The sequence below is a fragment of the Ranitomeya imitator genome, chromosome 4, assembly GCF_032444005.1.
Source record: "Ranitomeya imitator isolate aRanImi1 chromosome 4, aRanImi1.pri, whole genome shotgun sequence".
Classification (NCBI taxonomy): Eukaryota; Metazoa; Chordata; class Amphibia; order Anura; family Dendrobatidae; genus Ranitomeya; species Ranitomeya imitator.
Window position 1 is genome coordinate 159,502,156 of NC_091285.1, and position 24,461 is coordinate 159,526,616.

Sequence of the window (24,461 nt, forward strand, 5' to 3'; positions counted from 1 at the left end):
TAGTGTCGGAGACTAACCTCATCCCTACCCGCCTTGAAGACATGGCCAATAAATTCAAAAACAGACAATACCCTCAGGAACTCCTCACCAAAGAGAAAGCTAGGACCGTGGAACCTCGGTTGAAACCACCCACTGCTCCCCCCATAGAAAAGATCACATTCGTTCACAGACACCATCCTATAATGCCAAAAATCTACAACATTATCCATAAACATTGGTCCATCTTGGCTAAATCCTATCCCAGCATCGAAGCCTTCCAGACTTCTGCACTCATGTGCAAACGACGTCCACAGAACATCAGGGACAGCCTAGTCAGAGCTGACGTAGGGAGTTTCTCCAGGGTCCCTAAACAGACCTTTCTTGGCACAGAACGCAAAGGTACATTCCCGTGCCTAAGCTGTGCCTGTTGCTCCAATATCAAGGGTGAAAAAATTACCCACCCCCACACAGGCAAGTACTACAATATCAAAGGCTTCTACACATGTGATACCAACTACGTTGTGTATCTTATAAAATGCCCGTGTGGCCTACTGTATGTGGGTGAGACGACCCAGCATCTACGTGACAGAATTGCCAGTCACAAGTCCACCATACGCTGCGAGAAGACATGGCTACCGGTCCCCCACCACTTCGTCTGTGCGAACCACAGTGTTTCGCAACTGAGAGTTCAAGTAATCGAACAAGTCGAACGGCCACGAAGAGGTGGTAACCACATTAAACGATTGAAGGAGAGGGAGGCCTACTGGATCTACACCCTTCAAACATTGGCCCCAAGAGGCCTCAACAGAGAACTGGACCTCATTTTCAAGTAATCATACTCCCACTCATTGTGGGAATTTATTAACATGTATTATCTTGTTGTGTAACCTTTGTACCCATACAGGTGGTGGATAGGGTTGAGCGAAACGGATCGTTCATTTTCAAAAGTCGCCGACTTTTGGCAAAGTCGGGTTTCATGAAACCCGACCCGATCCCTGTGTGGGGTCGGCCATGCGGTACGCGACTTTCGCGCCAAAGTCGCGTTTCGTATGACGCGCTTGGCGCCATTTTTTCAGTCAATGAAGGAGCGTGGGCAGAGTGATGACATAGGTCTTAGGGGCGTGGACGCCTATCGTCATCTTGTCGCTTGTGCGCTGTAGCGATTTGAAATGTGTAACACCAGCTTTTCTGTTGAGAGAGAGAGAGAGAGAGAAACGTCCTCATCCCCCGACTAAAGAGCCTGATATGTCATGGACTCCTATACCCCACCCTGGAAACATCCCCTATCCTCTAAAAGGAATTTGATATTCCCTGGACCTCTATATGCCCCCCTCCCCCACCCCCGTATTTTTACCATATGCTTTGGCAATGCTAACATGTACTTAGTCTTGCCAATAAAGCTCATTTGAATTGAATTGACGAGAGAGAGAGACTTTGCATCGGGTTTCGTGTTTCGGTCGATCCCCGACTTTTCGCCATAATCGGCCGATTTCACTCGACTCGACTTTAGAGATAGTCGGGTTTCGCGAAACCTGACTCGACCCTAAAAAAGTAAAAGTCGCTCAACCCTAGTGGTGGATATGTAAGTTCTCCCATTTTCTCATAACTATTCTATACCTTATTTTTCAGACCCACTAGCCCTCTGCCTCCTCCACAGGGTGAGTAAGGTACGTTGTGCAGCCCTATTTTTCAGCTTTTTTTTTTTTTCATTAATTTTCATTTTTATCATTTTCATTTTTTATTTTATTTTTTTATTTTTTATTTTTTTATTTTATTTTATATTTCACATATTACTGTTATCCACGGTTTACTACATAGTTTAATTTTTACCATTTTTCCATCCCCTATATCCTATTTTACTCATTCCAGTAGAAATACAAACCCCATCGCAATCATACTAATTTTTTCCCCATGTATGCCCCATTTTTTCATTTGTCCATGGCTTCTCACTTTCAATATATATTTCTTCATTTTTATTTTTATTTTTTATTGTTTCTTTTCTATTATTTTTCCAAAAAAATTTTGTGCACAAATGTTCATTTTTTCCTCAACATCATAATACAATTTCCACCCAACGTTCCCCACTCCCCCTCAGCTTTTTCATTTACTGTCAACATAACCTGCCCACACACTGGGTCATACCTTATTACATTCTATGTACTCAGTTTCATCAGCCCCCTATAGTATCTTTACTATTTTGGGCCATTAGCGCTCTCAGCACATTATGTTCAAAGTTCCCCCCCCTTCATATGCCCCCACAGCTTCCCACCACATGGCACACGATCCTACAGGGATCACCGCATATAGCATCCCCTCACTTTTAATATGCTTGCACTAATTTGTTTTCTTTAAGTGTCTTGCGAGCCGCTACCTAGTGCGCCTGCGCATCCGGCGCCCACAGGGATCTTCTCCTACCGCTCTCAGCGCAGCTCAGCCAACACTGCGCGTGCGCCGCTTGGATCCTTTCCCCCAAGCGCTCCAGGCCTCTTTCTGACCGCTATTCAGTGCGCCTGCGCACCCGGCGCCCATAGGGATCTCCTCCCACCGCTCTCAGCGCAGCTCGGCTAATACGGCGCATGTGCCGCCTGGATCCTTTCCCCCAAGCGTCCCAGGCCTCCTTCTGATTTCTATTCAGTGCGCATGCGCAACTGGCGCTCTACACTTCCTGCCGCCCAGCATAAAGAGCGCCTATCTCTCTGGTCCCACACACACCACCACCGCAGTCACCAGCAACCGCCAAGTAATAGGTAACTATACCCGCAGCCCTCCTTCTCTGTACCTTGGATTCGTAGCCCATCTCATTACATTTACCGCTGTGGCCTTCCTTCCCACAGCCCCTAACGGGACCCTTGCACCTCTCCAGGGATCTGTGCCCTCCTTTCCGTGTCTGCTATCCTAAGGTTAGTCCTTATTGCTTACCATAATGCTATGCTATGTTGTGAGGCGAAATTTTAACCCCGCGCGTTCCAATTCACCAAACAATTTTGCCCCTATCTACATAATGGGTAAAAAGTGAAAGGAAAAGTGTTGGAGGCAAATTGACAGCTGTCAGATGTGAACAAGGGGGACTTAAAGAGTGAGAGCGATGGTGCCAAAGAGTATATACTGTACAATTGCTAAGGTGGGGCCCTGACATGGAATACTCACCACATACGGGGATATGAACACACACACACAAAATGCGCCACACACTATCACGTGCTTGAACACATATACCACCCTCAGCACACATTTCACCACACATACACCAACTTCACCACATAAAAGTCGAAACACAAAAGTCGCCGCTCAAAACTCGCCACGCGCAAAACTCGCCACATGCAAAACTAGGCTCACGCAAAACTCGCCACACGTGCAAAACTCACCTCATGGCGAACTCGTCACACGCAAATCTTGCACAAGCAGAAAAATTGCCACATGCACAAAAGTTGCAACACATGCAAAAGTTGCCTCACACAAAACTTGCACATACTCAAAACGCACCACACTTAAAACTCGCCATGCGCAAAACTTGCCATGCGCAAAACTTGCTGCACACAACTTGCTACACTATCCTGTCACATGCAACTCGACACACAAAAAGGAGGAGATGACACACAGGTATATACTATATACAGGAGGAGATGACATACAGTTATATACTATATACAGGAGGACACAAAAGAGAATAGTAAAACCAAAAACACTCAGTTTGAAAAAATGTTGCAGTAATCCGCAAGTGCTAGTAAAAGATGTAAAAAACAGGGTATTTGGTTGATACGTTTTTTGCAAAAAATGTATACTAAGCTGCTCTACCAATCTTCACGGTATACCCTTATCAGAGCAGTCCTAACTAATGTATGCAATCTCTATCTGATGTATTTAAAAACCTGATCATCTGTATATAACCTGTGTGAACAGGGTTCAGAGAGGAAAAATCCATGTGTGCATACAGGGTAGAACAGCTTTTGTGCAGATAGCCCAAGAGGAGTGGTGGAACTCCCCAGTCTTGTAGACACAAGAGAACAATTATGGAAACAGGAACACATGGGCTACTTGCACAGTGAACAAGTCTGTATGATCATGTTCACACACCACCAAGAAACCTGAAGACACAAAAGAGAATAGTAAAACCAAAAACACTCAGTTTGAAAAAATGTTGCAGTAATCCGCAAGTGCTAGTAAAAGATATAAAAAACAGGGTATTTGGTTGATACGTTTTTTGCAAAAAATGTATACTAAGCTGCTCTACCAATCTTCACGGTATACCCTTATCAGAGCAGTCCTAACTAATGTATGCAATCCCTATCTGATGTATTTAAAAACCTGATCATCTGTATATAACCTGTGTGAACAGGGTTCAGAGAGGAAAAATCCATGTGTGCATACAGGGTAGAACAGCTTTTGTGCAGATAGCCCAAGAGGAGTGGTGGAACTCCCCAGTCTTGTAGACACAAGAGAACAATTATGGAAACAGGAACACATGGGCTACTTGCACAGTGAACAAGTCTGTATGATCATGTTCACACACCACCAAGAAACCTGAAGACACAAAAGAGAATAGTAAAACCAAAAACACTCAGTTTGAAAAAATGTTGCAGTAATCCGCAAGTGCTAGTAAAAGATGTAAAAAACAGGGTATTTGGTTGATACGTTTTTTGCAAAAAATGTATACTAAGCTGCTCTACCAATCTTCACGGTATACCCTTATCAGAGCAGTCCTAACTAATGTATGCAATCCCTATCTGATGTATTTAAAAACCTGATCATCTGTATATAACCTGTGTGAACAGGGTTCAGAGAGGAAAAATCCATGTGTGCATACAGGGTAGAACAGCTTTTGTGCAGATAGCCCAAGAGGAGTAGTGGAACTCCCCAGTCTTGTAGACACAAGAGAACAATTATGGAAACAGGAACACATGGGCTACTTGCACAGTGAACAAGTCTGTATGATCATGTTCACACACCACCAAGAAACCTGAAGACACAAAAGAGAATAGTAAAACCAAAAACACTCAGTTTGAAAAAATGTTGCAGTAATCCGCAAGTGCTAGTAAAAGATGTAAAAAACAGGGTATTTGGTTGATACGTTTTTTGCAAAAAATGTATACTAAGCTGCTCTACCAATCTTCACGGTATACCCTTATCAGAGCAGTCCTAACTAATGTATGCAATCCCTATCTGATGTATTTAAAAACCTGATCATCTGTATATAACCTGTGTGAACAGGGTTCAGAGAGGAAAAATCCATGTGTGCATACAGGGTAGAACAGCTTTTGTGCAGATAGCCCAAGAGGAGTGGTGGAACTCCCCAGTCTTGTAGACACAAGAGAACAATTATGGAAACAGGAACACATGGGCTACTTGCACAGTGAACAAGTCTGTATGATCATGTTCACACACCACCAAGAAACCTGAAGACACAAAAGAGAATAGTAAAACCAAAAACACTCAGTTTGAAAAAATGTTGCAGTAATCCGCAAGTGCTAGTAAAAGATGTAAAAAACAGGGTATTTGGTTGATACGTTTTTTGCAAAAAATGTATACTAAGCTGCTCTACCAATCTTCACGGTATACCCTTATCAGAGCAGTCCTAACTAATGTATGCAATCCCTATCTGATGTATTTAAAAACCTGATCATCTGTATATAACCTGTGTGAACAGGGTTCAGAGAGGAAAAATCCATGTGTGCATACTAGCACTTGCGGATTACTGCAACATTTTTTCAAACTGAGTGTTTTTGGTTTTACTATTCTCTTTTGTGTCTTCAGGTTTCTTGGTGGTGTGTGAACATGATCATACAGACTTGTTCACTGTGCAAGTAGCCCATGTGTTCCTGTTTCCATAATTGTTCTCTTGTGTCTACAAGACTGGGGAGTTCCACCACTCCTCTTGGGCTATCTGCACAAAAGCTGTTCTACCCTGTATGCACGCATGGATTTTTCCTCTCTGAACCCTGTTCACACAGGTTATATACAGATGATCAGGTTTTTAAATACATCAGATAGGGATTGCATACATTAGTTAGGAGTGCTCTGATAAGGGTATACCGTGAAGATTGGTAGAGCAGCTTAGTATACATTTTTTGCAAAAAACGTATCAACCAAATACCCTGTTTTTTACATCTTTTACTAGCACTTGCGGATTACTGCAACATTTTTTCAAACTGAGTGTTTTTGGTTTTACTATTCTCTTTTGTGTCTTCAGGTTTCTTGGTGGTGTGTGAACATGATCATACAGACTTGTTCACTGTGCAAGTAGCCCATGTGTTCCTGTTTCCATAATTGTTCTCTTGTGTCTACAAGACTGGGGAGTTCCACCACTCCTCTTGGGCTATCTGCACAAAAGCTGTTCTACCCTGTATGCACACATGGATTTTTCCTCTCTGAACCCTGTTCACACAGGTTATATACAGATGATCAGGTTTTTAAATACATCAGATAGGGATTGCATACATTAGAGTTAGGACTGCTCTGATAAGGGTATACCGTGAAGATTGGTAGAGCAGCTTAGTATACATTTTTTGCAAAAAACGTATCAACCAAATACCCTGTTTTTTACATCTTTTACTAGCACTTGCGGATTACTGCAACATTTTTTCAAACTGAGTGTTTTTGGTTTTACTATTCTCTTTTGTGTCTTCAGATTTCTTGGTGGTGTGTGAACATGATCATACAGACTTGTTCACTGTGCAAGTAGCCCATGTGTTCCTGTTTCCATAATTGTTCTCTTGTGTCTACAAGACTGGGGAGTTCCACCACTCCTCTTGGGCTATCTGCACAAAAGCTGTTCTACCCTGTATGCACACATGGATTTTTCCTCTCTGAACCCTGTTCACACAGGTTATATACAGATGATCAGGTTTTTAAATACATCAGATAGGGATTGCATACATTAGTTAGGACTGCTCTGATAAGGGTATACCGTGAAGATTGGTAGAGCAGCTTAGTATACATTTTTTGCAAAAAACGTATCAACCAAATACCCTGTTTTTTACATCTTTTACTAGCACTTGCAGATTACTGCAACATTTTTTCAAACTGAGTGTTTTTGGTTTTACTATTCTCTTTTGTGTCTTCAGGTTTCTTGGTGGTGTGTGAACATGATCATACAGACTTGTTCACTGTGCAAGTAGCCCATGTGTTCCTGTTTCCATAATTGTTCTCTTGTGTCTACAAGACTGGGGAGTTCCACCACTCCTCTTGGGCTATCTGCACAAAAGCTGTTCTACCCTGTATGCACACATGGATTTTTCCTCTCTGAACCCTGTTCACACAGGTTATATACAGATGATCAGGTTTTTAAATACATCAGATAGGGATTGCATACATTAGTTAGGACTACTCTGATAAGGGTATACCGTGAAGATTGGTAGAGCAGCTTAGTATACATTTTTTGCAAAAAACGTATCAACCAAATACCCTGTTTTTTACATCTTTTACTAGCACTTGCGGATTACTGCAACATTTTTTCAAACTGAGTGTTTTTGGTTTTACTATTCTCTTTTGTGTCTTCAGGTTTCTTGGTGGTGTGTGAACATGATCATACAGACTTGTTCACTGTGCAAGTAGCCCATGTGTTCCTGTTTCCATAATTGTTCTCTTGTGTCTACAAGACTGGGGAGTTCCACCACTCCTCTTGGGCTATCTGCACAAAAGCTGTTCTACCCTGTATGCACACATGGATTTTTCCTCTCTGAACCCTGTTCACACAGGTTATATACAGATGATCAGGTTTTTAAATACATCAGATAGGGATTGCATACATTAGTTAGGACTGCTCTGATAAGGGTATACCGTGAAGATTGGTAGAGCAGCTTAGTATACATTTTTTGCAAAAAACGTATCAACCAAATACCCTGTTTTTTACATCTTTTACTAGCACTTGCGGATTACTGCAACATTTTTTCAAACTGAGTGTTTTTGGTTTTACTATTCTCTTTTGTGTCTTCAGGTTTCTTGGTGGTGTGTGAACATGATCATACAGACTTGTTCACTGTGCAAGTAGCCCATGTGTTCCTGTTTCCATAATTGTTCTCTTGTGTCTACAAGACTGGGGAGTTCCACCACTCCTCTTGGGCTATCTGCACAAAAGCTGTTCTACCCTGTATGCACACATGGATTTTTCCTCTCTGAACCCTGTTCACACAGGTTATATACAGATGATCAGGTTTTTAAATACATCAGATAGGGATTGCATACATTAGTTAGGACTGCTCTGATAAGGGTATACCGTGAAGATTGGTAGAGCAGCTTAGTATAGATTTTTTGCAAAAAACGTATCAACCAAATACCCTGTTTTTTACATCTTTTACTAGCACTTGCGGATTACTGCAACATTTTTTCAAACTGAGTGTTTTTGGTTTTACTATTCTCTTTTGTGTCTTCAGGTTTCTTGGTGGTGTGTGAACATGATCATACAGACTTGTTCACTGTGCAAGTAGCCCATGTGTTCCTGTTTCCATAATTGTTCTCTTGTGTCTACAAGACTGGGGAGTTCCACCACTCCTCTTGGGCTATCTGCACAAAAGCTGTTCTACCCTGTATGCACACATGGATTTTTCCTCTCTGAACCCTGTTCACACAGGTTATATACAGATGATCAGGTTTTTAAATACATCAGATAGGGATTGCATACATTAGTTAGGAGTGCTCTGATAAGGGTATACCGTGAAGATTGGTAGAGCAGCTTAGTATACATTTTTTGCAAAAAACGTATCAACCAAATGCCCTGTTTTTTACATCTTTTACTAGCACTTGCGGATTACTACAACATTTTTTCAAACTGAGTGTTTTTGGTTTTACTATTCTCTTTTGTGTCTTCAGGTTTCTTGGTGGTGTGTGAACATGATCATACAGACTTGTTCACTGTGCAAGTAGCCCATGTGTTCCTGTTTCCATAATTGTTCTCTTGTGTCTACAAGACTGGGGAGTTCCACCACTCCTCTTGGGCTATCTGCACAAAAGCTGTTCTACCCTGTATGCACACATGGATTTTTCCTCTCTGAACCCTGTTCACACAGGTTATATACAGATGATCAGGTTTTTAAATACATCAGATAGGGATTGCATACATTAGTTAGGACTGCTCTGATAAGGGTATACCGTGAAGATTGGTAGAGCAGCTTAGTATACATTTTTTGCAAAAAACATATCAACCAAATACCCTGTTTTTTACATCTTTTACTAGCACTTGCGGATTACTGCAACATTTTTTCAAACTGAGTGTTTTTGGTTTTACTATTCTCTTTTGTGTCTTCAGGTTTCTTGGTGGTGTGTGAACATGATCATACAGACTTGTTCACTGTGCAAGTAGCCCATGTGTTCCTGTTTCCATAATTGTTCTCTTGTGTCTACAAGACTGGGGAGTTCCACCACTCCTCTTGGGCTATCTGCACAAAAGCTGTTCTACCCTGTATGCACACATGGATTTTTCCTCTCTGAACCCTGTTCACACAGGTTATATACAGATGATCAGGTTTTTAAATACATCAGATAGGGATTGCATACATTAGTTAGGACTGCTCTGATAAGGGTATACCGTGAAGATTGGTAGAGCAGCTTAGTATACATTTTTTGCAAAAAACGTATCAACCAAATACCCTGTTTTTTACATCTTTTACTAGCACTTGCGGATTACTGCAACATTTTTTCAAACTGAGTGTTTTTGGTTTTACTATTCTCTTTTGTGTCTTCAGGTTTCTTGGTGGTGTGTGAACATGATCATACAGACTTGTTCACTGTGCAAGTAGCCCATGTGTTCCTGTTTCTATATACAGGAGGAGATGACACACTGATATATACTATATACAGGGGAGATGACACACAGGTATATACTATATACAGGGGAGATGACACACAGGTATATACTATATACAGGGGAGATGACACACAGGTTTATTCTTTATACAGGAGGAGATGACACACAGATATATACTATATACAGGAGGAGATCGCACACAGGTATATACTATATAAAACCTACAAAAAGAATGTTCCGTGGCCGAGACGGAATTACCCCCTCAGACCAAACATCTATACCGAAAAAAGAACCAAGTCGGTCCAAAGAGCCAAACTCAATTAGGGACCATATAATATAAATACTATGCAGTGATAGTGCACGGCAAACTGATGATAGAGAGTCTATATAAGCGGATCCCAAAAAGAAGTAGAGGGGGGTTAATCAAATTTAAACAGTAAATCTTTATTAAGACAAAAATGACATATTACAACAGGAATACAAAATAGGAGGTATCAAGGGTAGAATGCAGCTAAAAGATAATAGGCACCATGCAGATGACGTAAATATGGTGCCAAAAAGTAACAAAAAACGTGTCTCACAGAACACAGCTACACAAGGTATCCAGAACAAAAGGTAACACATGAATCTCAAAGTCTCTATGTAATCAGGTGCATGCAATCAGCTACAGACAACCTACCCATAAGTCATTAAAGAGAATACTGGATGAATAAAAGTACCCTGCTACAGTATAATGGTGACAAATATACGCAAGCCGTATCACTAACGGCTGCTGATGGTTAATACTGGTCACATATAATGCAGGGATGGCAGTAATCCCAAGTGGGCAGAGGTTGGAGTCTGGATACCTAACGCAAGGTGACAGAACATAAAATACTGAGCAAATAACGTGTGAACGAGGTCTAATACAGGAGGAGATGACACGCAGATATATACTATATACAGGGGAGATGACACACACATATACTATATACAGGAGGAGATGACACACAGATATATACTATATACAGGAGCAGATGACACACAGGTATATACTATATACAGGAGGAAATGACACACAGGTATATACTATATACAGGAGGAGATGACATACAGGTACATACTATATACAGGAGGAGATGACACACAGGTATATACTATATACAGGAGCAGATGACACACAGGTATATACTATATACAGGAGGAGATGACTTACAGATATATACTATATAAAAGAGGAGATGACACATAGGTATATAGAGGAGGAGATGACATAGAGCAGGTATATACTATATACAGGGGAGATGACATACAGGTATATACTATATACAGGAGATGACATACAGGTATATACTATACATAGGAGGAGATGACATACAGCAGGTATTTAGTATATACAGAAGAGATGAGATACAGGTATATACTATATACAGGAGGAGATGACACATAGGTATATACAATATACAGGAGGAGATGACATACAGTAGGTATATACTATTTACAGGGGATATGACATACAGGTGTATACAATATACAGTGGGGCAAAAAAGTATTTAGTCAGTCAGCAATAGTGCAAGTTCCACCACTTAAAAAGATGAGAGGCGTCTGTAATTTACATCATAGGTAGACCTCAACTATGGGAGACAAACTGAGAAATAAAAATCCAGAAAATCACATTGTCTGTTTTTTTAACATTTTATTTGCATATTATGGTGGAAAATAAGTATTTGGTCAGAAACAAAATTTCATCTCAATACTTTGTAATATATCCTTTGTTGGCAATGACAGAGGTCAAACGTTTTCTGTAAGTCTTCACAAGGTTGCCACACACTGTTGTTGGTATGTTGGCCCATTCCTCCATGCAGATCTCCTCTAGAGCAGTAATGTTTTTGGCTTTTCGCTTGGCAACACGGACTTTCAACTCCCTCCAAAGGTTTTCTATAGGGTTGAGATCTGGAGACTGGCTAGGCCACTCCAGGACCTTGAAATGCTTCTTACGAAGCCACTCCTTCGTTGCCCTGGCGGTGTGCTTTGGATCATTGTCATGTTGAAAGACCCAGCCACGTTTAATCTTCAATGCCCTTGCTGATGGAAGGAGGTTTGCACTCAAAATCTCACGATACATGGCCCCATTCATTCTTTCATGTACCCGGATCAGTCGTCCTGGCCCCTTTGCAGAGAAACAGCCCCAAAGCATGATGTTTCCACCACCATGCTTTACAGTAGGTATGGTGTTTGATGGATGCAACTCAGTATTCTTTTTCCTCCAAACACGACAAGTTGTGTTTCTACCAAACAGTTCCAGTTTGGTTTCATCAGACCATAGGACATTCTCCCAAAACTCCTCTGGATCATCCAAATGCTCTCTAACAAACTTCAGACGGGCCCGGACATGTACTGGCTTAAGCAGTGGGACACGTCTGGCACTGCAGGATCTGAGTCCATGGTGGCGTAGTGTGTTACTTATGGTAGGCCTTGTTACATTGGTCCCAGCTCTCTGCAGTTCATTCACTAGGTCCCCCCGCGTGGTTCTGGGATTTTTGCTCACCGTTCCTGTGATCATTCTGACCCCACGGGGTGGGATTTTGCGTGGAGCCCCAGATCGAGGGAGATTATCAGTGGTCTTGTATGTCTTCCATTTTCTAATTATTGCTCCCACTGTTGATTTCTTCACTTCAAGCTGGTTGGCTATTGCAGATTCAGTCTTCCCAGCCTGGTGCAGGACTACAATTTTGTTTCTGGTGTCCTTTGACAGCTCTTTGGTCTTCACCATAGTGGAGTTTGGAGTCAGACTGTTTGAGGGTGTGCACAGGTGTCTTTTTATACTGATAACAAGTTTAAACAGGTGCCATTACTACAGGTAATGAGTGGAGGAAAGAGGAGACTCTTAAAGAAGAAGTTACAGGTCTGTGAGAGCCAGAAATCTTGATTGTTTGTTTCTGACCAAATACTTATTTTCCACCATAATATGCAAATAAAATGTTAAAAAAACAGACAATGTGATTTTCTGGATTTTTTTTTCTCAGTTTGTCTCCCATAGTTGAGGTCTACCTATGATGTAAATTACAGACGCCTCTCATCTTTTTAAGTGGTGGAACTTGCACTATTGCTGACTGACTAAATACTTTTTTGCCCCACTGTATAAGGGAGATGACAAAAATGAGGGGTGTGAGGTGAAAATGAAAAGGTGTGAGTGCAAAATGAGAGGAGTGAGGGAAAATAGTGGAGTGATCGGAAAATGACAGATGTGATGTCGAAATGACAAGTGTTAGGGGGGAATAAGAGAAGTGAGGGGGAAAATAAGAGGAGTGAGGCAGAAAATGAGAGGTGTAAGGGAGAAAATGAGAGATGTGAGGGGGAAAATGAGAGGCATGATGGGAAAATAAGAGAAGTGAGGTGCTATAACTAACCACAGATATTTACTATGCCCAGGCAACGCCGGGCTCTTCAGCTAGTATAGTATATAACCCAACCTCCCCCATAGAATATAATATACCCCCACAACAGTATATACCACAGCCACATAGTACATAACATGGCCTCCCCATAGAAGATAATATACTCCCCATAGTATATAGCAAAGCCCACATAGTATATAGCACAGCCCGCATAGTAGATAACACAGCCCACACAGCAGTATACAGCACAGCCCACACAGTAGTATGTATAGCACAGCCCAAACAGTAGTATATACAGCACAGCCCACACAGTAGTATATACAGCACAGCCCACACATTAGTATATACAGCACAGCCCACACAGTAGTATATCCAGCACAGCCCACACAGTGGTATATCCAGCACAGCCCGCACAGTGGTATATACAGCACAGCCCGCACAGTGGTATATACAGCACAGCCCGCACAGCGGTATATCCAGCACAGCCCGCACAGTGGTATGTCCAGCACAGCCCGCACAGTGGTATATACAGCACAGCCCGCACAGTGGTATATCCAGCACAGCCCGCACAGTGGTATATCCAGCACAGCCCGCACAGTGGTATGTCCAGCACAGCCCGCACAGTGGTGTATACAGCACAGCCCGCACAGTGGTATTGTTGAGGGAGGATCTAAAGTGATCCTTCACGGTTGACTCAGTGATTTCCAAATTAATCTACAGGGCGTTGCCGGCAACTGAAAATGACCAGACGGAGACGCGTGCCTCTGTGTGGGGGATCGAGCAGATCTCTGGGCCCCCGTTTATTGTCTGACTTTTCATAGTCATAGAAATTATACTTCAACCAATCAGCATAAGAACACGTTCACAGTTCTTAACCTATCAGAATACAGGAAAAACTTAACCCATGAGGATACAGGAAAAATGGAAACTACAGATATGGTCATGTCTTTTTGGCATAGAAAAACATATTAACAGATGCCTCAGTCTTGTATAGCGATACCCCCACAAGTCTCTTATCTGGCTCACTTGAGTTAGAATACTCAAGGTCTTTATACCAATTATGAACCATAGACTAGCTGAATAACAAAATATTATCTTCGTGAGAAACAGGACAGAGTTATTTCATAGCAGCTGTAACCTTCTACCTAAGTAAATAACAGAATTTATCTTTAACCAACAACAAAATGGAGTCAAAGCACAAAATGGAGAATCTTTCATAATTTGTTCCTTCACATTCCCCCCTAGATAAATTTTGTTAATTAATCTCCAGCATCAGAGGTACTATCCCAAGCTATAAGCTCGAGGGGTACTGGTCTTCACATGACTGGTGCCATGTTACCAGCCATGGCTGTTGTGGCGTACCCGTCCCCCCTGTATACTAGAATTTATGAATAACAATTGTTGATAACGGTGGTGAGGATCTTTTGAAGATAGCCATGCGCTTGGCTTCAACATCTTCATCTGGTAACTTTGTGAAATCGGTGTAGAGAGCAGGGGTGGCAACGCTTTTGGTTTCATCATTAGTTGTCTTAGTGCAGAATTTCCTAATACATACAGAAATACACCAAAGAACAAGTTTTAGTATTACATACATGACAAGGATAAAGGCAGCGATGTGTAACAAACTTTACAAGATTCCAGCTATCCAGCCCCGAAGTCCCTCAAACCAATTGGCTGGAGTAAGAAAGGAGAAGGTGTCTGCCCACCAACTGTCCTTATTACGGTCATTGTCTTTATCATATTGATCTCTGAGTCTTTGAATGTCTTCTAACTTTAACTTTAGAGTACTATTGGGATCTGTATAATAACAGCATGTGGGTCCAATAATCTGACACATACCACCCTGTGCTGCTGTTAAGTAGTCCAGTACTACAGTATATTGATTAGTGACTATGATAAGTTAGTTTTGGACAGCAACAGTAGTATTAAGTATATCCAATATATCCCAAATTTGATCATCTGGATAATCTGTGGCCCTAAGCAATTTATCCCACATTTGTGTAATCATAGGGTAAATGAAAATAGAACTGACAATTTTATTGGCTATACTCATCTGTACTATTAATCTTTCATGATATTGTACAAACTTATTATTCAAGGATGTTGGAAAATTTAGGCTGTCCCATTCGGTTATCAATATTATTATATGGAAATACGAACAACTAAAACATTGTCCCCTTATTTGCTACTAGTCTGTTTGACCAGCTTGCAGTGTGATATGTGGATCCATGTCGGCCTTCCTTCCAGCTTTACTGACATAGGAGTAATGAGGAGGACTTGGTAGGGACCGTCATACAAGGGTTCTAGTCCGTGTTTTCTGACATAGCTTTTCACGACCATAAAACCACCAGGCTTCAAATTGTGACAAGTGTCGGTTTCTGCTGAATCTGGAAGGGAAGAAGAAACTAAAACATGGGTGTTAGCAACATTTTTACTAAGCTGAATAACATATTGAACAGCACGGTCAGTTTCTTCTGACAACTACTGAGACTGAAATTTGCAACTGAGAACCTAGCACCAAACAATATCTAATATGGGGACAGGCCATGTTTTGCAATAGGGGTAGTACGAATATGTAAGAGCCCTGGCCATGGAGCCATAGTCTCCTGCATCATTTTGGTCAATTGTCCCTTCAGTGTGCCGTTCAGCCTCTCAACTTTCCCACTGGATTGTGGAGAGTATGGAGGGCTACAGTGGATCCAAACATTATCAGAACCTCTTGATACACATGAGAGAAAAGGCCGGGACTTGGTCACTTTCATCGACTTCTGGAACACCATATCTGCATATAACTTCCATCACCAGTTTCTTTGCTGTGGTCTTTGCAGTCATGTTGGTAACGAGGAATGCTTCCGGCCAACTGGAGAACATGTTGACAACCACCAGACAATATTCATACCTTCCAGACTTAGGCAACGTGATATGGTCCACCTGGAGCCTTTGGAAAGGATAGTCGGGCTTAGCAAGGTGCTTCGGGGGTACACGTTGAAGTTGACCGGGATTGCAGGTCTGACAGATATCTCGATGTGTGGGCCCATGCGCCCACGTGGCAATAGTAGGGTACATTCGCTTAGAGAGACACACAAGTTGGTCATTTTTCCAGAGACCATGTCGATACGTGCTCCATCAGTTTTCCAGTACTTCACTTCTTCCTTTGGAGACATTCTCTGCATCGTCATTATGCGGTCTTGCGGGGTCCGGCAGAAAACCTCAGTCTGTCGTGGATCATCAGGTTTCTGTAGAGTCAGTGTTTCTTGTAACTGTTTACGCTGAGAGCGTGTGGTCACCATAGCTGGTATGGTTAGTTCAACAAGCAGAAGAGCAGCGGCTTTTGCTTGCATATTCGTAAAGGCGTTACCAACAGTCTGTGGACTGTTCCTAGGACCGTGCCCCTTAACTTTGATAATGGCCACCTGAGTAGGTAATTTGATTGAGTCCATGAGGGCTTTAACAGCTTCAACATTCTTCACTGAGTCCCGGCGGTAGCAACAAACCCTCGATTGGCCCATAGGGCTCCGAAATCATGAACAATACCAAATGCATACTGTGAGTCCGTGTATATTAGCCCGCCTGTCTTTGGCCTGAACACATGCAGTAGTCAGAGCCTGAAATTCTGCTTCTTGTCCTGACAGTGAGAGAGAGAGAGTGCAGCTCCGTGCACTACAGTATCTTCCGTAGTAACAGCGTATCCTATGTGGAATCTGCCAAAATCATCAGCATATCTTGAACAGTCTTTCAGGGCCTTGTAGAGAGGTAGCATTATGCGGGATGCGTCCGGTATTCACTGACAACAATAAATACATAGTCCAAGAAAACGCTGGAGTGCAGTCTCATCTTTTGGGAAAGGAAGGGAGCTGACGGCTATTTTTCTTTCTTCTGTGAGGTGTCTGGCACCCTGAAGGAGACAGTGACCCAAAAATATCACTTGACCAAGGCAGAACCGAAGTTTCAAGGCCGAAACCCGACAGTTCAGATCTGCCAGATACTTGAGAAGGCTAACAGTGGCAACAATGGCTTCCTGCTCTGTCTGTGCACACAACAAAAGGTTACCCACATACTGAAGCAGCGTGACATAAGGATATTCTAACTGCCAGGGTAAAAGACACTCGCCCATATTTTTTGCAAACTGATTGGGACTGTTTTGGGCCCCTTGTGGCATAACTGTCCACGTCAATTGTCGTCCCTGATAAGTGAATGCAAACAGAAACTGGCAATCTGGGTGTAACGGAATGCTGAAGAAGGCATTGGCGAGGTCGATAACTGTGAACCAAGGAGCATCCTGAGATATCTGGGACAAGAGTATGTGGATTAGGCACCACTGGAGTTTCTAGAACAGTAGCTGCATTAACTGCCCGTAGGTCTTGTACCAGCCGGTACACAGGGGGTTGGCCGGGTGGGGTCTTTTTCTTAACGGGAAACAAGGGCGTGTTACATGGGGAAACACAGGGTACCAGGGCACCATTACCGAGTAACGTTTGTATTTGCCCCTTGAGGCCCCGCTCCTGATCATGTTTCAAAGGGTACTGATGGACTTTGGGAAAAGGGGAGGGGTTATATAACGTAAGTACCATCTGACCATCATCTTGGATTTGTACAGTTAGGGACAGAAATATTTGGACAGTGACACAATTTTCGCGAGTTGGGCTCTGCATGCCACCACATTGGATTGGAAATGAAACCTCTACAACAGAATTCAAGTGCAGATTGTAACGTTTAATTTGAAGGGTTGAACAAAAATATCTGATAGAAAATGTAGGAATTGTACACATTTCTTTACAAACACTCCACATTTTAGGAGGTCAAAAGTAATTGGACAAATAAACATAACCCAAACAAAATATTTTTGTTTTCAATATTTTGTTGCAAATCCTTTGGAGGCAATCACTGCCTTAAGTCTGGAACCCATGGACATCACCAAACGCTGGGTTTCCTCCTTCTTAATGCTTTGCCAGGCCTTTACAGCCACAGCCTTCAGGTCTTGCTTGTTTGTGGGTCTTTCCGTCTTAAGTCTGGATTTGAGCAAGTGAAATGCATGCTCAATTGGGTTTAGATCTGGAGATTGACTTGGCCATTGCAGAATGTTCCACTTTTTGGCACTCATGAACTCCTGGGTAGCTTTGGCTGTATGCTTGGAGTCATTGTCCATCTGTACTATGAAGCGCCGTCCAATCAACTTTGCAGCATTTGGCTGAATCTGGGCTGAAAGTATATCCCGCTACACTTCAGAATTCATCCGGCTACTCTTGTCTGCTCTTATGTCATCAATAAACACAAGTGACCCAGTGCCATTGAAAGCCATGCATGCCCATGCCATCACGTTGCCTCCACCATGTTTTACAGAGGATGTGGTGTGCCTTGGATCATGTGCCGTTCCCTTTCTTCTCCAAACTTTTTTCTTCCCATCATTCTGGTACAGGTTGATCTTTGTCTCATCTGTCCATAGAATACTTTTCCAGAACTGAGCTGGCTTCTTGAGGTGTTTTTCTGCAAATTTAACTCTGGCCTGTCTATTTTTGGTATTGATGAATGGTTTGCATCTTGATGTGAACCCTTTGTATTTACTGTCATGGAGTCTTCTCTTTACTGTTGACTTAGAGACAGATACACCTACTTCACTGAGAGTGTTCTGGACTTCAGTTGATGTTGTGAACGGGTTCTTCTTCACCAAATTAAGTATGCGGCGATCATCCACCACTGTTGTCATCCGTGGACGCCCAGGCCTTTTTGAGTTCCCAAGCTCACCAGTCAATTCCTTTTTTCTCAGAATGTACCCAACTGTTGATTTTGCTACTCCAAGCATGTCTGCTATCTCTCTGATGGATTTTTTCTTTTTTTTCAGCCTCAGGATGTTCTGCTTCACCTCAATTGAGAGTTCCTTTGACCGCATGTTGTCTGCTCACAGCAACAGCTTCCAAATGCAAAACCACACACCTGGAATCCACCCCTGACCTTTTAACTACTTCATTGATTACAGGTTAACGAGGGAGACGCCTTCAGAGTTAATTGCAGCCCTTAGAGTCCATTGTCCAATTACTTTTGGTCCCTTGAAAAAGAGGACGCTATGCATTACAGAGCTATGATTCCTAAACCCTTTCTCCGATTTGGATGTGGAAACTATCATATTGCAGCTGGGAGTGTGCACTTTCAGCCCATATCTACTATATAAAGCTGAATGTGTGTGTGTGTGTGTGTGTGTGTGTGTGTGTGTGTGTGTGTGTGTGTGTGTGTCCGGGATTGGCATCTGCACCGTCGCAGCTAAAGCCACAAAATTTTGCACAGTCGCACGTCTGGACCCCGAGAGCGTCATAGGCTATGTTGTGAGGCAAAATTTTAACCCCGCGCGTTCCAATTCACCAAACAATTTTGCCCCTATCTACATAATGGGGAAAAAAGTGAAAGGAAAAGTTTTGGAGGCGTCGCAGCTACAGAAACAAAATTTTGCACAGTCACACGTCTGGACCCTGAGAGCATCATAGCCTACGTTGTGAGGTGAAATTTTAACCCCGCGCTTTCCAATTCACCAAACAATTTTGCCCCTATCTACATAATGGGGAAAAAGTGAAAGGAAAAGTGTTGGAGGCGTCGCAGCTACAGCCACAAAATTTTGCACAGTCACACATCTGAACCCTGAGAGCGTCATAGGCTATGTTGTGAGGTGAAATTTTAACCCCGCGCGTTCCAATTCACCAAACTATTTTTCCCCTATCAACATAATGGGGAAAAGTGAAAGGAAAAGTGTTGGAGGCAAATTGACAGCTGCCAGATGTGAACAAGGGGGACTTAAAGAATGAGAGCGATGGCGCAAAAGAGTATATACCGTACAGTTGCTAAGGTGGGGCCCCGACATGGGATACTCACCACACACGGGGATATGAACACACACAAAATGCGCCACACACTACCACGTGCTTGAACACATATACCACCCTCAGCACACCTTTCACCACACATACACCAACCTCGCCACATAAAAGTCGAAACACAAAAGTCGCCGCTCAAAACTCGCCACGCGCAAAACTCGCCACATGCAAAAACTAGGCTCACGCAAAACTCGCCACAAGTGCAAAACTCACCTCATGGAAAACTCGCCACACGCAAAACTTGCACACGCGGAAAAATTGCCACATGCACAAAATTTGCAACACATGCAAAAGTTGCCTCACACAAAACTTGCACATACTCAAAAGGCACCAGACATAAAACTCACCACGCGCAAAACTCGCCATGTGCAAAACTTGCTGCACACAACTTGCTACACTAACCTGTCACATGCAACTCGACACACAAAAAGTTGCTACACGCATGTTGCCACACAAAACTCATCTCACAAAAGTCGCTACATGCATGTCGCCACATGCAACTCAACAAACACAACTTGACAAACGAAACTCGCCCTAAAACACACACAAGTCTGGTAAGACCAACAAATGTACCAGGAAATACAATACAATACAATGTAATAGGAAATACAGCAGCTGTCAGTCACATGACCTGTCTATTATGTGTATGTGTGAGCTAATATATACTGCCAGGGGGAGGGCTTCCTGTTGGCTGGGGATTTATCAGGCTGCCAATTTATCTTACAAATACTGAGGTAAAAATACTGAGCAAATAACGTGTTAACGAGGTCTAATACAGGAGATCACACAGGTATATACTATATACAGGGGAGATGACACACAGATATATACTATATACAGGAGAGATGACACACAGGTATATACTATATAGAGGAGGAGATGACATACTGGTATATACTATATACAGGAGGAGATGACACACAGGTATATACTATATACAGGAGCAGATTACCTACAGGTATATACTATATACAGGAGGAGATGACATACAGGTATATGCTATATATAGAAGATGACATACAGGTATATACTATATACAGGAGGAGATGACACACAGATATATACTATGTACAGGGGAGATGACACACAGGTATATACTATATACAGGAGGAGATGACATACAGGTATATACTATATATAGAAGGAGATGACATACAGGTATATACTATATATAGGAGGAGATGACATACAGGTATATACTATATATAGGAGGAGATGACATACAGGTATATACTATATACAGGGGAGATGACACACAGCAGGTATATACTATATACAGGGGAGATGACATACAGGTATATACTATATACAGGAGATGACATACAGGTGTATACTATATATAAGGGACATGACAAACATGTATATACTGAGGTGAAAATGAGAGATGTGAGGTGAAAATGAAAAGGTGTGAGTGCAAAATGAGAGGAGTGAGGGAAAATAGTGGAGTGATTGGAAAATGACAGATGTGAGGTCGAAATGACAAGTGTTAGGGGGGAATGAGAGGAGTGAGGGAGAAAATGAGAGGTGTGAGGGAGAAAATGAGAGATGTGAGGGGGAAAATTAAAGATGTGATTGGGAAAATGAGAGGCGTGATGGGAAAATAAGAGAAGTGAGGTGCTATAACTAACCACAGATATTTACTATGCCCAGGCAACGCCGGGCTCTTCAGCTAGTTATATATATAATTGTATTTCTGAACATGTTTTTGTAAACAGCTAAAATAACAAAACTTGTGTCACTGTCCAAATATTTCTGGCCCTAACTGTATTCTGGAGCGGAACTGTGATAATAAATCTGCCCCCAGTAAATTTACCGGACATGAGGGAGAGATTACGAACTGAGCAGTAACTTCAGGGAAAAGTCCCACAGGGATGGGTTTTGTGAGAGTATATTTATTGGGTCTGCCATCTACTCTAGTTAAAACAAGCTCTTGATCTGAGAATTGACATGGCGGGGCTTGGGAGGGAGATTCCCAGACATAGGGTTAAAATGGATATTGGAGTATGGGACTGGATTTGTGTAAGGGTGGGAGGAGGTCAGGAGCTGGAGTCTGGTGGGCCACTGATAAGGAACAGAGCTGAGTCCTTGCAGCTGTGGGGGGGGGGGAGCTGAGATTGGAGCAGAAATCCCTGCAGCTACTGCAGCTACAGTTTTAACCCTTGATCTCACTTGATCTCACTGTTGATGCAGAGAGGGTTAAGTTCTTCTGAAAACTTTTAATTACTTTTAATGCATCGTCCGGAGTGCAATTCTCGATGTCAGGTCTAACTGACATTATTGCCTCTTTCAATTCAGATTCAAGGCCGGACATCAAAGCTACTGCAAAAAGGTGTGAATGGGCTTTATTATACAGTGAAAACCCCAAATCTTTAAGTACTACCATAAGACGCCCATAGAACTTCTCGGCAGTCTTCCCCTTGTCCTGTGTGACATCCGTGAGGGAGGTAGCTTGGTCCGCTATTCTATCTTGTGCCCAAACCCTTAAAGCATTACAGAAATCAACATCACTCTCATAGGTTCCCCCTCAATAATTGGAAAATACCCCTCTCCAGCCTTCACATGGAGTAAGTGTAACAGATCTCTCCGGGAGTGGAATAAATCTCTCGATTCGCTGCTATTTGTCTATAGAAGGCCATGGGGGATGTTTCTGAATCGGGTAACTAAAGTAGGAGGGGGTGGATACTCATAACCACTAGCAATACGAAGCATAGCAGGGACTGGTGCTGGCGGTGGCTGATAATAAGTGCCGTCAGCGTTTAGCAAGGGAAAGGTGGGGGCTACAACTCCGGATCTTCTTGCTTCACAATTGTAACAGACCTGTCTCCACTGAGAATAAGTAACTCTGCATACATCACAAATCCACCCGGCAGGATCATAGGGTGGGGGCGCACTACGTTTTGGCAACCCAGGATATATTGGAGCTTTGGGGATAAGGGGCAAAGAGCTTACAATCGGGAGAAGAGGCTTGATTTCCTGGGGAGGGACCTTATCATCTAGCAGGGAGCCCCCCTGTTTCAGATTATTATTTTTAATTGTTTGTCTTTCTAACACATTACCCTCAATCACTTTCTCAGTTCCTTCCTGCACCACAAACATCCAGTTTTTTTTTTGTCATAGCAATAGACAATTTTCCTTTTTTTTTTCAACGTGACAAAAACAGATCCAAATTCACTTTCTCTGTTAATCCTTAATTTGCTATATATCAACCATTCAACTTGAAAAAGGTGAATCTTTTACCAATTTTTCAATTACACTGATAACCAAACAATCTCCTAAAACAAAACACATTTCACTTTAAACTTACAATAATTCTTTCTAATTCAATACAACATTGTACTATTGCACATACTACACAAGGATAGAAAATTCAGAGAGGACGCGGCATTGTGCCCCCTCCATACCAGAGACACAGAGATAAGAATTTACAGCATTCCTCAGGACAGAAAGCAGAAAGACACAGCGCAGATGTTTGACCCCTCCCATCGGGAAATCTACACAGAAACAGAATACAGCAGTTCTCAGACTTAATTAATTTCTACAAAACCTTCATCACACAAATCATATGCCAGAACACCTTAGAAAAACCAATGATTGAGAATATTTTCCTCATCTTTGGGCTAACAGTATCAGATTCAACACACAAATTCAAAGTCTTCTTTTACTTCCATGGAAACATGATTCTCCTTTAGAGCTAAATATCCTTACCTAGTTGTGCACAATACCGAGAGGCCTTTATGGTTTGTTCCACTGGGTCTCTCTGTCCCCCGCTGGAACAACCCAAAAACGCGGTACTCAGTGAAAGGAGGAGGGCGTCTTAGACATTCCCTCCGAATACCTCTGGATATATATATTGTATACTTCTATATATTCCTGAGTTACGTATCCTACCCAATCTTCGATCACCTCACCGTGCCTGATTCTAACAATTATCAGGAATTCAGGATATTTTGACTATAAAGAGAATTACATCACTGGTCAATCAGGGGTGTCCGTCCCTTATGAGGTACGGTTCGAGCACTGGGCTCCCAACGGAACTACACTTCTATATGATTCCACCCAAAAATCACCCCACCATCGGGGACAAACCTCAGATCCTCATTGCAGCAACAAACACAGGAAAACCACACCAAACGGTCAGTCTGGACAGTATAACTGCCAACAACCGTGGTTGTTGTGGGGGATGATCAGTCCCAATTTTCCAGTGCCTGTGTCCGCTCCGAGGGTCCTTTGTCTTGTTGTCCTCCGGGGGGCAGAGGCGTTCCTGTTTGGGGCCCCACGTTTTCAGGCACCAAGCTGTTGAGGGAGGATCTAAAGTGATCCTTCACGGTTGACTCAGTGATTTCCAAATTAATCTACAGGGCGTTGCCGGCAACTGAAAATGACCAGACGGAGACGCGTGCCTCTGTGTGGGGGATCGAGCAGATCTCTGGGTCCCCGTTTATTGTCTGACTTTTCATAGTCATAGAAATTATACTTCAACCAATCAGCATAAGAACACGTTCACAG

General features: G+C 42.5%; 1 long non-coding RNA gene across 2 annotated transcripts in view; it reads left to right on the forward strand.

The window, feature by feature from the left end:
* Positions 1-2,649: 2,649 nt before the first annotated feature.
* Positions 2,650-24,461, forward strand: part of LOC138673994 (uncharacterized) — a 59,948-nt gene continuing 38,136 nt past the window's right edge. For both annotated transcript variants that reach the window (XR_011320415.1, XR_011320416.1), the window contains exons 1-2: positions 2,650-2,726; positions 2,814-2,879. This is a non-coding gene — a long non-coding RNA (uncharacterized lncRNA). The remainder of the gene's footprint in view (positions 2,727-2,813; positions 2,880-24,461) is intronic.